The sequence below is a fragment of the Pseudophryne corroboree genome (genome assembly GCF_028390025.1).
Source record: "Pseudophryne corroboree isolate aPseCor3 chromosome 3 unlocalized genomic scaffold, aPseCor3.hap2 SUPER_3_unloc_12, whole genome shotgun sequence".
Taxonomy (NCBI): Eukaryota; Metazoa; Chordata; class Amphibia; order Anura; family Myobatrachidae; genus Pseudophryne; species Pseudophryne corroboree.
Window position 1 is genome coordinate 1606477 of NW_026967500.1, and position 13005 is coordinate 1619481.

Below are 13005 nucleotides of genomic sequence, written 5' to 3' on the forward strand. Positions count from 1 at the left end.
GTGTGTATATAGGGGCCCCCATACCTGCTCTCCCCTGTACAATACATGACAGTCTCCTCTTACCCAGTGATGTGAGGGGCCGGTGATTCTCCATCATCACGTCCTTGTACAGACCCCTGTGTTCCTCTATATACTCCCCCTCCTGCATGGAGACATAGACAGTGACATCCTGACACCTTATAGGAACCTGACACACACAGTGATACAGTCATCACCCAGACACGTCCCCTGGTGTTACTGTATAATGTCCCATTCCCAGCAGTCACCTCTCCAGTCATCACCCAGACACATCCCCCGGTGTTACTGTATAATGTCCCATTCCCAGCAGTCACCTCTCCAGTCATCATCCAGACACATCCCCTGGTGTTACTGTATAATGTCCCATTCCCAGCAGTCACCTCTCTAGTCATCACCCAGACACATCCCCCGGTGTTATTGTATAATGCCCCATTCCCAGCAGTCACCTCTCCAGTCATCACCCAGACACGTCCCCTGGTGTTACTGTATAATGCCCCATTCTCAGCAGTCACCTCTCCAGTCATCACCCAGACACATCCCCTGGTGTTATTGTATAATGTCCCATTCCCAGCAGTCACCTCTCCAGTCATCACCCAGACACATCCCCTGGTGTTACTGTTTAATGGCCCATTCCCAGCAGTCACCTCTCCAGTCATCACCCAGACACGTCCCCTGGTGTCACTGTATAATGTCCCATTCCCAACAGTCACCTCTCCAGTCATCACCCAGACACATCCCCTGGTGTTACTGTATAATGTCTCATTCCCAGCAGTTACCTCTCCAGTCATCGCCCAGACACATCCCCCGGTGTTACTGTATAATGCCCCATTCCCAGCAGTCACCTCTCCAGTCATCACCCAGACACATCCCCTGGTGTTACTGTATAATGTCCCATTCCCAGCAGTCACCTCTCCAGTCATCACCCAGACACATCCCCCGGTGTTACTGTATAATGTCCCATTCCCAGCAGTCACCTCTCCGGTCATCACCCAGACACATCCCCCGGTGTTACTGTATAATGCCCCATTCCCAACAGTCACCTCTCCAGTCATCACCCAGACACATCCCCTTGTGTTACTGTATAATACCCCATTCCCAGCAGTCACCTCTCCAGTCATCATCCAGACACATCCCCTGGTGTTACTGTATAATGTCCCATTCCCAGCAGTCACCTCTCCAGTCATCACCCAGACACATCCCCTGGTGTTACTGTATAATGTCCCATTCCCAGCAGTCACCTCTCCAGTCATCACCCAGACACATCCCCTTGTGTTACTGTATAATACCCCATTCCCAGCAGTCACCTCTCCAGTCATCATCCAGACACATCCCCTGGTGTTACTGTATAATGTCCCATGCCCAGCAGTCACCTCTCCAGTCAGCAGCTAAATGATCTTGTTAGTGAGTTCAAGGATCTTCTCGTCACTGTGTCTCTCATGTATCAGTGAGGTGGAGGCACCGTGATTGGGCTCTGGGTCCTTCTCAGTCCTCCTGTCTATTATGACAACAAAGGCCACTCCCCCTGTATACTTTGACAGCACAGGATGCTACCCTTGCATATTATGACAACACAGGCCGCTCCCCCTGTATACTATGACAGCACAGACTGCACCCCCTGTATACTATGTCAACACAGGCAGCTCCCCCTGTATATTATGACAACACAGGATGCTACCCCTGTATATTATAACAACACAGGCTACCCCTCCTTCTATTATGACAACAAAGGCCACTCCCCCTGTATACTTTGACAACACAGGATGCTACCCTTGTATACTATGACAACACAGGCAGTTCCCCCTGTATATTATGACAACACAGGATGCTACACCTGTATATTATGACAACACAGGCCGCTACCCATGTATACTATGACAGCACAGGATGCTACGCCAGTAGGGTGGTCTTCTTTATGCCGGCGGTCGGGCTCCCGGCGCTCAGTATACCGGCGCCGGGAGCCCGGGAGCCGGCATACCGACACTTATTTTCCCTCGTGGGGGTCCACGACCCCCATAGAGGGAGAATAAAATAGTGTGGCGCGCGTAGCGCGCCACCGTGCCCGTAGCGTGGCGAGCGCAGCGAGCCCGCAAGGGGCTCATTTGCGCTCGCCACGCTGTCGGTAAGCCGGCGGTCGGGCTCCTGGCGCCGGGATGCTGGTCGCCGGGAGCCCGACCGCCGGCCAGCCGTAGTGAACCCACGCCAGTATACTATAACAGCACAGGATGCTACCCCCTGTATTTTATGACAACACAGGCCGCTCCTCCTGTATACTATGACAACACAGGCTGCTCCCCCTGTATACTATGTCAACACAGGATGCTACCCCTGTATACTATGACAGCACAGGATGCTACGCCAGTATACTAAAACAGCACAGGATGCTACCCCTGCATATTATGACAACACAGGCCACTCCCCCTGTAGACTATGACAGCACACAATGCTACCCCTGTATATTATGACAACACAGGCCGCTCCTCCTGTATACTATGAGAGCACAGGATGCTACCCCTGTATATTATGACAACACAGGCCACTCCTTCTGTATTGAAAGACAATACATGCCGCTCACCCTATATAATAATAGTAACAAGACACCACAGTCACCTCCCCCTGTATAAAAAGGCAACACAGGTCACTCCACCTGTAGAGTAGGACAACACATAGCGCTCCCCTGTATAGTACAATGCCATTATATGTATAGAATAACGGTAACGGCGGGGTCTGCGCCACCTGTATCACGGTAACGGCGGGGTCTGCGCCCTCTGTATTACGGTAACGGCGGGGTCTGCTCCACCTGTATTACGGTAATGGCGGGGTCTGCGCCACCTGTATTACAGTAATAGGACACTAGAGTGTCAGCCACCTGTACAGGGATAATGCAGCACCAGAGGCTGCTCCAGCTGCACTATAACAAGGCACCAGAGGCTGCTCCCCCTGCAGTACAGAACCTGACACCAGAGCTGCTCAGCCTATAGAATAATAATAATAATATCATTACCTGCTGCCAGACACAGCAATGGCTGCTCTCTGCTCCTGCTGCCTTGTGGGAAAGATAGAAGGAAGGCGGAGCTCTGACCAGGGGAAAATGGCCGCCGCTCCAGGCGTCACTACACGGCCAGGGAACGTATTGCTGCTGCCGGACTGGTCTACAAGAAAATGGCCGCCGGCACCCCGCATTGAGGACATGTATGTTAATAGTAATTACAGAGGGCGTGCTGAAGGAGGGGAGGGGCTAGTAACCCGTAAGCAGCCTTTGCCAATCATGCCCTACTTCCGGCCTGTGCGTTCCACCTTACTTCCGTACTGTGCGTTCCATATACAGGAAGTGAGTTTTCATCGACTGTTGCAGCCTCGCAGTGTCCGTGGATATCAGGTAATGGTTGGTTCTATATCGGAGGGTGCATCGTAACTCCTCCCCCTTACGGAAAAGGTCCCTTAGCCCACTTGACTCTAGCATCTACCATCAGGTAATGGTTACGGAAAAGGTCCCTTAGCTAATGGTTAGGTAATGGTTGGTTCTAAATCGCGGTTCTAGCATCTACCATCAGGTAATGGCGTCTTACTATACAGGGGGAGCAGCCTGTGGTGTCCTGATATTATTATTATACAGTGGGAGCAGCTTGTGGTGTCCTGTTATTATTATTAGACAGGGGGAGCAGCCTGTGGTGTCCTGTTATTATTACTATACAGGGGGAGCAGCCTGTGGTGTCCTGTTATTATTATTATTATACAGGAGGAGCAATCTGTGGTGTCCTGTTATTGTTGTTATACAGGTGGAGCAGCCTGTGGTATCCTGTTGTTGTTATTATTATTATTATACAGGGGGAGCGACCTATGGTGTCCTGTTATTATTATTATTATTATTAACATTATTATTATTATTATTATTATTATAATACAGAGAGAGCGGCCTGTGGTGTCCTGTTGTTATTATTATACAGGGGGAGCGGCCTGTGGTGTCCTGTTGTTATTAGTGTTATACATGGGGAGCAGGTTTTTGTGTATTGTTATTATTATACAGGGACAGCAGCTTGTGGTGTCCTGGTATTATTATTATACATTGGGAGTGGTGGTGATGTCCTACAATACAGGAGGAATGGTCTGAGGTGTCCTGCTTTTAAAGACATCTGTTATTATTTTTATACTGGGGTGCAGCCTTTAGTGTTATTGTTGTTGTTGTTATTAATTTTATTATATGTAATTGTGGGGATTGAAAATATTGCTCAGTATGAAGCAAATGTATATCACACACCTGGGAGCGTCACTGTGACATCACATATCTATAGTAATAATTCAGGGACATGAATGGGAGGAGAGGGTATCTGGGAGTGTTACAGTGACTTCACTTATAACACTAGTAATAATACAGGGACATGACTGGGGAGGTGAGGGGGATCTGGGAGCGTCACAATAACTTCACTTATATTTATTGTAATAATACAGGGACATGACTGGGGAGGTGATGGGATCTGAGAGCGTCACAGTGGCATCACTTATTTCTCTGACGTCCTAGTGGATGCTGGGGACTCCGTAAGGACCATGGGGAATAGACGGGCTCCGCAGGAGACTGGGCACTCTAAAGAAAAGATTAGGTACTATCTGGTGTGCACTGGGTCCTCCCTCTATGCCCCTCCTCCAGACCTCAGTTAGTTAGAATCTGTGCCCGGCCAGAGCTGGGTGCTCCTAGTGGGCTCTCCTGAGCCTGCTAGTTAAAGAACAGCGAGCTTCTGCTGGCAACAGACTCACTGCTACGTGGGACCGAGGGGAGAGAAGCAAACGTACCTGTTCACAGCTAGGTTGCGCTTCTTAGGCTACTGGACACCATTAGCTCCAGAGGGTTCGAACACAGGCAGCTGTCCTCAATCGTCCGTTCCCGGAGCCGCGCCGCCGTCCCCCTCGCAGAGCCAGAAGAACAGAAGCTTGAAGACGGCGAAATCGGCGGCTGAAGACTCCTGTCTTCATTTAAGGTAGCGCACCGCAGCTGTGCGCCATTGCTCCCACAGCACACCGCACACTCCGGTCACTGTAGGGTGCAGGGCGCTGGAGGGGGGGGTGCCCTGGGCAGCAATTGAAGTGCCTTTTGGCATAACCTACATATATACAGTCAGCCACTGTATATATGTAAAATCCCCTGCCATTTTTTATCACAGAAAGCGGGACAGAAGCCCGCCGCTGAGGGGGCGGGGCCTTCTTCCTCAGCACACCAGCGCCATTTTTTCTTCACAGCTCCGCTGGAAGGACGCTCCCCAGGCTCTCCCCTGCAGTATCCAGGTACCAGAAGGGTTAAAAGAGAGGGGGGCACATAAATTTAGGCGCAAAAAGTTATATATTCGGCAGCTATTGGGTAATCACTTGTTGTAGTGTATATCCCTGAGTTATATAGCGCTGTGGTGTGTGCTGGCATCCCCAAAAGCCTTTGTGGGGTCCTGTCCTCAGTCAGAGCATTCCCTGTGTGTGTGCTGTGTGTCGGTACGGCTGTGTCGACATGTTTGATGAGGAGGGTTACGTGGAGGCGGAGCAAGTGCAGATAAATGTGGTGTCGCCGCCGTCGGGGCCAACACCTGATTGGATGGATATGTGGAAGGTCTTAAATGATAATGTTAACTCATTACATAAAAGGTTTGATGATGTTGCAGCCGGGGTACAGCCGGGCTCTCAACCCGGGCATGCCCAGGCGACTCAGAGGCCGTCAGGGTCTCATAAACGCCCACTATCTCAAATGGTTGACACGGATGCCGACTACAGTGTCGACGATGATGAGGCACAATTATAGCCTAAAATGACCAAGGCCATCAGCTATATGATTATTGCAATGAAAGATGTATTACATTGAAGTCAGTGTATACACACTCTGGTACTCTACTGAGACCTGCTATTGCTTCAGCCTGGATGTGTAGTGCTGTAGCAGCTTGGACAGATACTCTGTCAGAGGACATAGATGCCCTGGACAGGGATACTGTCTTGCTAACCCTGGGACATATAAAAGACGCCGTCTTATATATGCGGGATGCCCAGAGGGACATTTGCCTGCTAGGTTCTAGAATTAATGCAATGTCCAATTCTGCCAGGAGGGTCTTATGGACTCGGCAATGGACAGGGGATGCCGACTCTAAAAAACACATGGAGGTTTTGCCTTATAAGGGTGAGGAATTGTTTGGGGACGGTCTCTCGGACGTCGTATCCACAGCGACAGCTGGAAAGTCGACTTTCCTGCCTCAGGTTTCATCACAGACCAAGAAAGCACCGTATTATCAAATGCAGTCCTTTCGTTCTCAGAGAGGCAAGAAGGTCAGAGGTGCATCTTTTCTTGCCAGAGGCAGGGGTAGAGGAAAGAAGCTGCACCATGCAGCCAGTTCCCAGGAACAAAAGTCCTCCCCGGGTTCCACTAAGTCCACCGCATGACGCTGGGGCTGCACAGGCGGAGCCAGGAGTGGTGGGGGCGCGTCTCCAAAATTTCAGCAACCAGTGGGTTCGCTTACGGGTGGATCCTTGGGTTATACAAATTGTATCTCAGGGATACAAGCTGGAATTCGAGGTGACGCCCCCTCACCGTTACCTAAAATCGGCCTTGCCAGCTTCCCCCATGGAAAGGGAGGTGTACTGGCAGCAATTCACAAGCTGTACCTCCAGCAGGTGATAGTAAAGTTTCCCCTCCTTCAACAGGGAAGGGGTTACTATTCCACTATGTTTGTGGTACCGAAACCGGACGGTTCGGTAAGACCCATTCTGAATTAAAATCCCTGAACATTTATCTCAAGAGATTCAAGTTCAAAATGAAATCGCTCAGGGCGGTCATTGCAAGCCTGGAAGAGGGGGATTTTATGGTATCTCTGGACATCAAGGATGCGTACTTGCATGTCCCCATTTATCCACCTCACCAGGAGTACCTCAGGTTTGTGGTACAGGACTGTCATTACCAATTCCAGACGTTGCCGTTTGGTCTGTCCACGGCACCGAGAGTATTTACCAAGGTAATGGCGGAAATGATGGTACTCCTTCGGAAGCAAGGAGTTACAGTTATCCCGTACTTGGACGACCTCCTTATAAAGGCGAGGTCCAGGGAGCAATGGTTGATCAGCGTAGCACACTCTCTGGAAGTGTTGCAGCAGCACGGCTGGATTCTGAATATTCCAAAGTCGCAGCTGATTCCTACGACGCGTCTGCCCTTCCTGGGTATGATTCTGGACACAGAACAGAGGAAGGTGTTTCTCCCGGAGGAGAAGGCTCAGGAGTTAGTGACTCTGGTCAGGGACCTCCTGAAACCAAAACAGGTGTCGGTGCATCACTGCACGCGAATCCTGGGAAAGATGGTGGCGTCATACGAAGCCATTCCCTTCGTCAGGTTCCATGCCAGGATCTTTCAGTGGGATCTGTTGGACAAGTGGTCCGGATCGCATCTTCAGATGCATCGCCTGATCACCCTGTCCCCGAGGGCCAGGGTGTCTCTTCTGTGGTGGCTGCAGAGTGCTCACCTTCTCCAGGGCCGCAGGTTCGGCATACAGGACTGGGTCCTGGTGACCACGGATGCAAGCCTCCGCGGATGGGGGGCAGTCACTCAGGGAAGAAACTTCCAAGGGCTGTGGTCAAGTCAGGAGACTTGTCTGCACATAAATATACTGGAATTAAGGGCCATATACAACTCCCTGAGTCAAGCGGAGCCCCTGCTTCGAGACCAACCAGTGCTGATTCAATCAGACAACATCACGGCAGTCGCCCATGTAAACCGCCAGGGCGGCACAAGAAGCAGGGTGGCAATGGCGGAAGCCACAAAGATTCTTCGTTGGGCGGAGAATCACGTGCAAGCACTGTCAGCAGTGTTCATTCAGGGTGTAGACAACTGGGAGCGGACTTCCTCAGCAGACACGACCTCCGTCCGGGAGAGTGGGGACTTCATCAAGAAGTCTTCACACAGATTGCAAATCGATGGGAACTGCCACAGGTGGACATGATGGCGTCCCGCCTCAACAAAAAGCTAAAAAGATATTGCGCCAGGTCAAGGGACCCTCAGGCGCTAGCTGTGGACGCGCTAGTGACACCGTGGGTGTTCCAGTCAGTATATGTGTTTCCTCCTCTTCCTCTCATACCCAAGGTACTGAGAATAGTAAGAAAAAGAGGAGTGAGAACAATACTCATCGTTCCGGACTGGCCTAGAAGGACCTGGTACCCAGAACTGCAAGATATGGTCACAGAGGACCCATGGCCTCTGCCTCTCAGACAGGACCTGTTGCAACAGGGGCCCTGTCTGTTCCAAGACTTACCGCGGCCGCGTTTGACGGCATGGCGGTTGAACGCCGGATCCTAATGGAAAAGGGCATCCCGGATGAAGTGATTCCTACGCTGATTAGAGCTAGGAAGGATGTGACAGCAAAGCATTATCACCGTATATGGCGAAAATATGTTGCTTGGTGTGAGGCCAGGAAGGCTCCTACAGAGGAATTCCAGCTGGGTCAATTCCTGCACTTCCTACAGTCAGGTGTGACTATGGGCCTAAAATTAGGGTCCATAAAGGTCCAGATTTCGGCCCTATCTATTTTCTTTCAGAAAGAACTGGTTTCTCTGCCTGAAGTTCAGACGTTTGTAAAGGGAGTACTGCATATTCAGCCTCCTTTCATACCACCAGTGGCACCTTGGGATCTTAACGTTGTGTTGGATTTCCTGAAATCCCACTGGTTTGAGCCACTTAAGACCGTGGATCTAAAGTATCTCACGTGGAAAGTGGTCATGTTGTTGGCCTTAGCATCGGCTAGGCGGGTGTCAAAATTGGCGGCTTTGTCATGTAAAAGCCCCTATCTGATCTTCCATATGGACAGGGCAGAATTGCGGACTCGTCCCCAATTTCTCCCAAAGGTGGTATCATCATTCCATTTGAATCAACCTATTGTGGTGCCTGCGGCTACTCGGGACTTGGAAGACTCCAAGTTGCTGGACGTAGTCCGGGCTTTGAAAATATATGTTTCCAGAACGGCTGGAGTCAGGAAAACTGACTCGCTATTTATCCTGTATGCACCCAGCAAGCTGGGTGCTCCTGCTTCAAAGCAGACTATTGCTCACTGGATCTGTAGCACGATTCGGCTGGCTCACTCTGCGGCTGGATTGCCGCATCCAAAGTCAGTGAAAGCCCATTCCACAAGGAAGGTGGGCTCTTCTTGGGCGGCTGCACGAGGGGTCTCAGCGTTACAGCTTTGCCGAGCTGCTACTTGGTCGGGTTCAAACACATTTGCTAAGTTCTACAAGTTTGATACCCTGGCTGAGGAGGACCTTGTGTTTGCTCATTCGGTGCTGCAGAGTCATCCGCGCACTCCCGCCCGTTTGGGAGCTTTGGTATAATCCCCATGGTCCTTACGGAGTCCCCAGCATCCACTAGGACGTCAGAGAAAATAAGAGTTTACTCACCAGTAATTCTATTTCTCGTAGTCCGTAGTGGATGCTGGGCGCCCGTCCCAAGTGCGGACTTCTTCTGCAATACGTGTATATAGTTATTGCTTAATAAAGGGTTATTGTTATGAGCCATCCATTTCATGAGGCTCAGTTGTTGTTCATACTGTTAACTGGGTAAGGTTATCACAAGTTGTACGGTGTGATTGGTGTGGCTGGTATGAGTCTTACCCTGGATTCCAAAATCCTTTCCTTGTAATGTCAGCTCTTCCGGGCACAGTTTACCTAACTGAGGTCTGGAGGAGGGGCATAGAGGGAGGAGCCAGTGCACACCAGATAGTACCTAATCTTTTCTTTAGAGTGCCCAGTCTCCTGCGGAGCCCGTCTATTCGCCATGGTCCTTACGGAGTCCCCAGCATCCACTACAGACTACGAGAAATAGAATTACCGGTGAGTAAATTCTTATTATCTCTAGTAATAATTCAGGGACCTGACTGGGGAGGTGAGGGGATCTGGGAGAGTCACAGTGACGTCACTTATAGCTATAGTAATAATATAGGGACATGACTGGCGAGGTGAGGGGAACTGGGAGTGTCACAGTGACATCACATATCTATAGTAATAATACAGGGACATGACTGGGGAGGTGAGGGGATCTGGGAGTGTCACAGTGACATCACATATCTATAGTAATAATACAGGGACATGCCTGGGGAGGTGAGGGGATCTGGGAGCATTACAGTGACATCGCATATCTTTAGTAATATAACCCCTCTTTTACCTGGCGGTACAGTGTATATGTGCAATGTGCCTCCACCCAAGCTATTTAGAGCCCAGTACTCTAATCACTTAAGAAATATCCTACCCCTGTAGTGGTCGCCTATAACATTAGTATGTGATGTAACCAGATAGGACTATGCACATTTACCTATCGTACCTTTCCTTTGTGATTTCAGGCTCTTCTACAGATACGGAGACAGTTCCACCGGTAAGTATACTAGTTTTATATGTAAGAAGTTATAGGCCACCCTATACAGTTATATCATATAATACTATCATATAATACTATCATATATCATATAAAACCATGAACCGTTCTACTAATATACTCCGCCTATACATAATAGTATACCCCACCTATACATAATAATATACCCCACCTATACATAATAATATACCCCACCTATACATAATAATATACTCCACCTATACATAAGGTAATGCATGCAATACAGAACATAGGATTCCATAAGAAAGTTGTGTGGCTGTGTTTGAAAAACCACCCGGGATCTCTTACTATAATCGTGCACGGTTGGGGCCCTTTCGTGTCTGTGTATAAGAAGTACTCTGGGTTATATGGGTATCCACTTGGAGCAATTGTCCTCACGATTGTTAAGCAATCCCTACTTCACGGCAATGAATAGCATGGTTTCCATGGAAGATCTAATTGTAGCGCTCTTAGACAGCCTGAAACAGGAAGGTAGTACGTGGAGCTCTCCACCCTGGAATCCCTGACACCCGTGGTCTACTCGTTACGTATAGTGGGGTGATGATCTGTGTTACCTGTCCCAGTATAAGCATAGCCCCACTGTAGATCCGTGGGGGTGGCTCCAGAACATACAGAAGTCCCGGTTGTTGGCACCTGTCTCTGATAGGTGAGGGGTGCTTAGTCTCCCTAGTGTATAATTTCCAAGTTTAGGTGACCCTGCACCCTCTCCAAGCTGCTTTCATCATTATACACCACCACACTCTTTATGACTGCTACCCTGCTGGTCATTATCTAATGGATATGGAGTCTCTAGAGGTGCTATTTGTACTTCTCAGATCCACCGATGCTGCTGGTCCCTGTGCTACTGTGCTGGGGGCTGGTACTTTAATAGTTAAAGGCTGATAGGGGAATATGCAGATTAGCAGGATTTATATGGGGGCATCCTGCACTTACAATGATAGTGTGCCCGGTCTGGACCTCCCCCGACTCCGCCTCCTCCAACAACCCAGCTCTCCCTGCGGGTTGGATGGGATGAGGGACTCAGCTCTGCCTCGGGGGGTAAACTGTCTGCTACTGCTGGACTCCTGGTAGCTGCTGCCTGCACTGCGGTCTCCTCCCATGTACTAGCCTGCCCCGCCAGCGCTCCGCCTCCCAGCACTCTCCATGACAACCAGGTACCGGGACTTCCCTGGTCGGCGTCCACCAGGGAAAATTAACACAGCGCTTCTCACCCGCAGCGGGAGACATCCAATTCCTTTCCCCCACACGGGCTCTCTCACTCGCAGGGAACCGCCTTCCTATAAGCTACCTTGTCTCAGCCGCCAGCCTTTTACTCTCCCCTTAGTCAGCCCACCAACAAAACTGCCACTACACGCGCCCAGCCACCTCTCTCAGCACACGGGACCTCTGGAAGCTTCTCCACGATCTCCACTGCGCACTGCGCGCTTCCCAGAGTCCCCTCACCTTCAGCAGGCACAGAATAATAACATGCATAAACACACTACATTATTGGATCACTAGAAAGATCCAAGTTATTATCACATATATCAGTTGGCAGCATCTCTATTACCTTATAGATCTACACATTCATTCATTGATTTGCCCCCTCATAGTGTCCCAAGGCCTTCAGATCACTAGGGTACTACAGTAATAGTACAGGTACATGACTGGGGAGGTGAGGGGATCTGGGAGCGTCACAATAACGTCACATATCTATAGTAATAATACAGGGACATGACTGGGGAGGTGAGGGGATCTGGGAGCATCACAGTGACGTCACTTATATCTATAGTTATAATACAGGGAAGTGACTGGGGTCTGAGGAGACTTGTGAGTACAGTAGCACCGGGGGATGTGTCTTGGTGATGACTGGAGAGCTGACTGCTGGGAATGGGACATTATACAGTGACACCAGGGGATGTGTCTGGGTGATGACTAGAGAGGTGGCTGCTGGGAATGGGGTATTATACAGTAACACCAGGGGATGTGTCTGGGTGATGACTGGAGAGGTGACTGCTGGGAATGGGGTATTATACAGTAACACCAGGGGATGTGTCTGGGTGATGACTGGAGAGGTGACTGCTAGGAATGGGACATTATACAGTAACACCAGGGGATGTGTCTGGGAGGTGACTGTCGGGAATGGGACATTATACAGTAACACCAGGGGATGTGTCTGAGTGATGACTGGAGAGGTGACTGCTGGGAATGGGACATTATACAGTAACACCGGGGGACGTGTCTGGGTGATGACTGGAGAGGTGACTGCTGGGAATGGGACATTATACAGTAACTCCGGGGGATGTGTCTGGGTGACGACTGGAGAGGTGTCTTCTGGGAATGGGACATTATACAGTAACACCAGGGGATGTGTCTGGGTGATGACTGTATCACTGTGTGTGTCAGGTTCCTATAAGGTGTCAGGATGTCACTGTCTATGTCTCCATGCAGGAGGGGGAGTATATAGAGGAACACAGGGGTCTGTACAAGGACGTGATGATGGAGAATCACCGGCCCCTCACATCACTGGGTAAGAGGAGATTGTCATGTATTGTACAGGGGAGAGCAGGTATGGGGGCCCCTATATACACACATCATCTGATAATCACATATATACACTG

The 13005-nt window shown here is 50.0% G+C and overlaps 1 long non-coding RNA gene across 1 annotated transcript; it reads left to right on the forward strand.

The window, feature by feature from the left end:
- Positions 1–3391: 3391 nt before the first annotated feature.
- On the forward strand, positions 3392–12919 carry LOC134983317 (uncharacterized). The gene is made up of 3 exons (XR_010191624.1): positions 3392–3488; positions 10353–10384; positions 12836–12919. It is a non-coding gene; the product is annotated as an uncharacterized LOC134983317 (long non-coding RNA).
- The last annotated feature ends 86 nt before the right edge of the window (positions 12920–13005 follow it).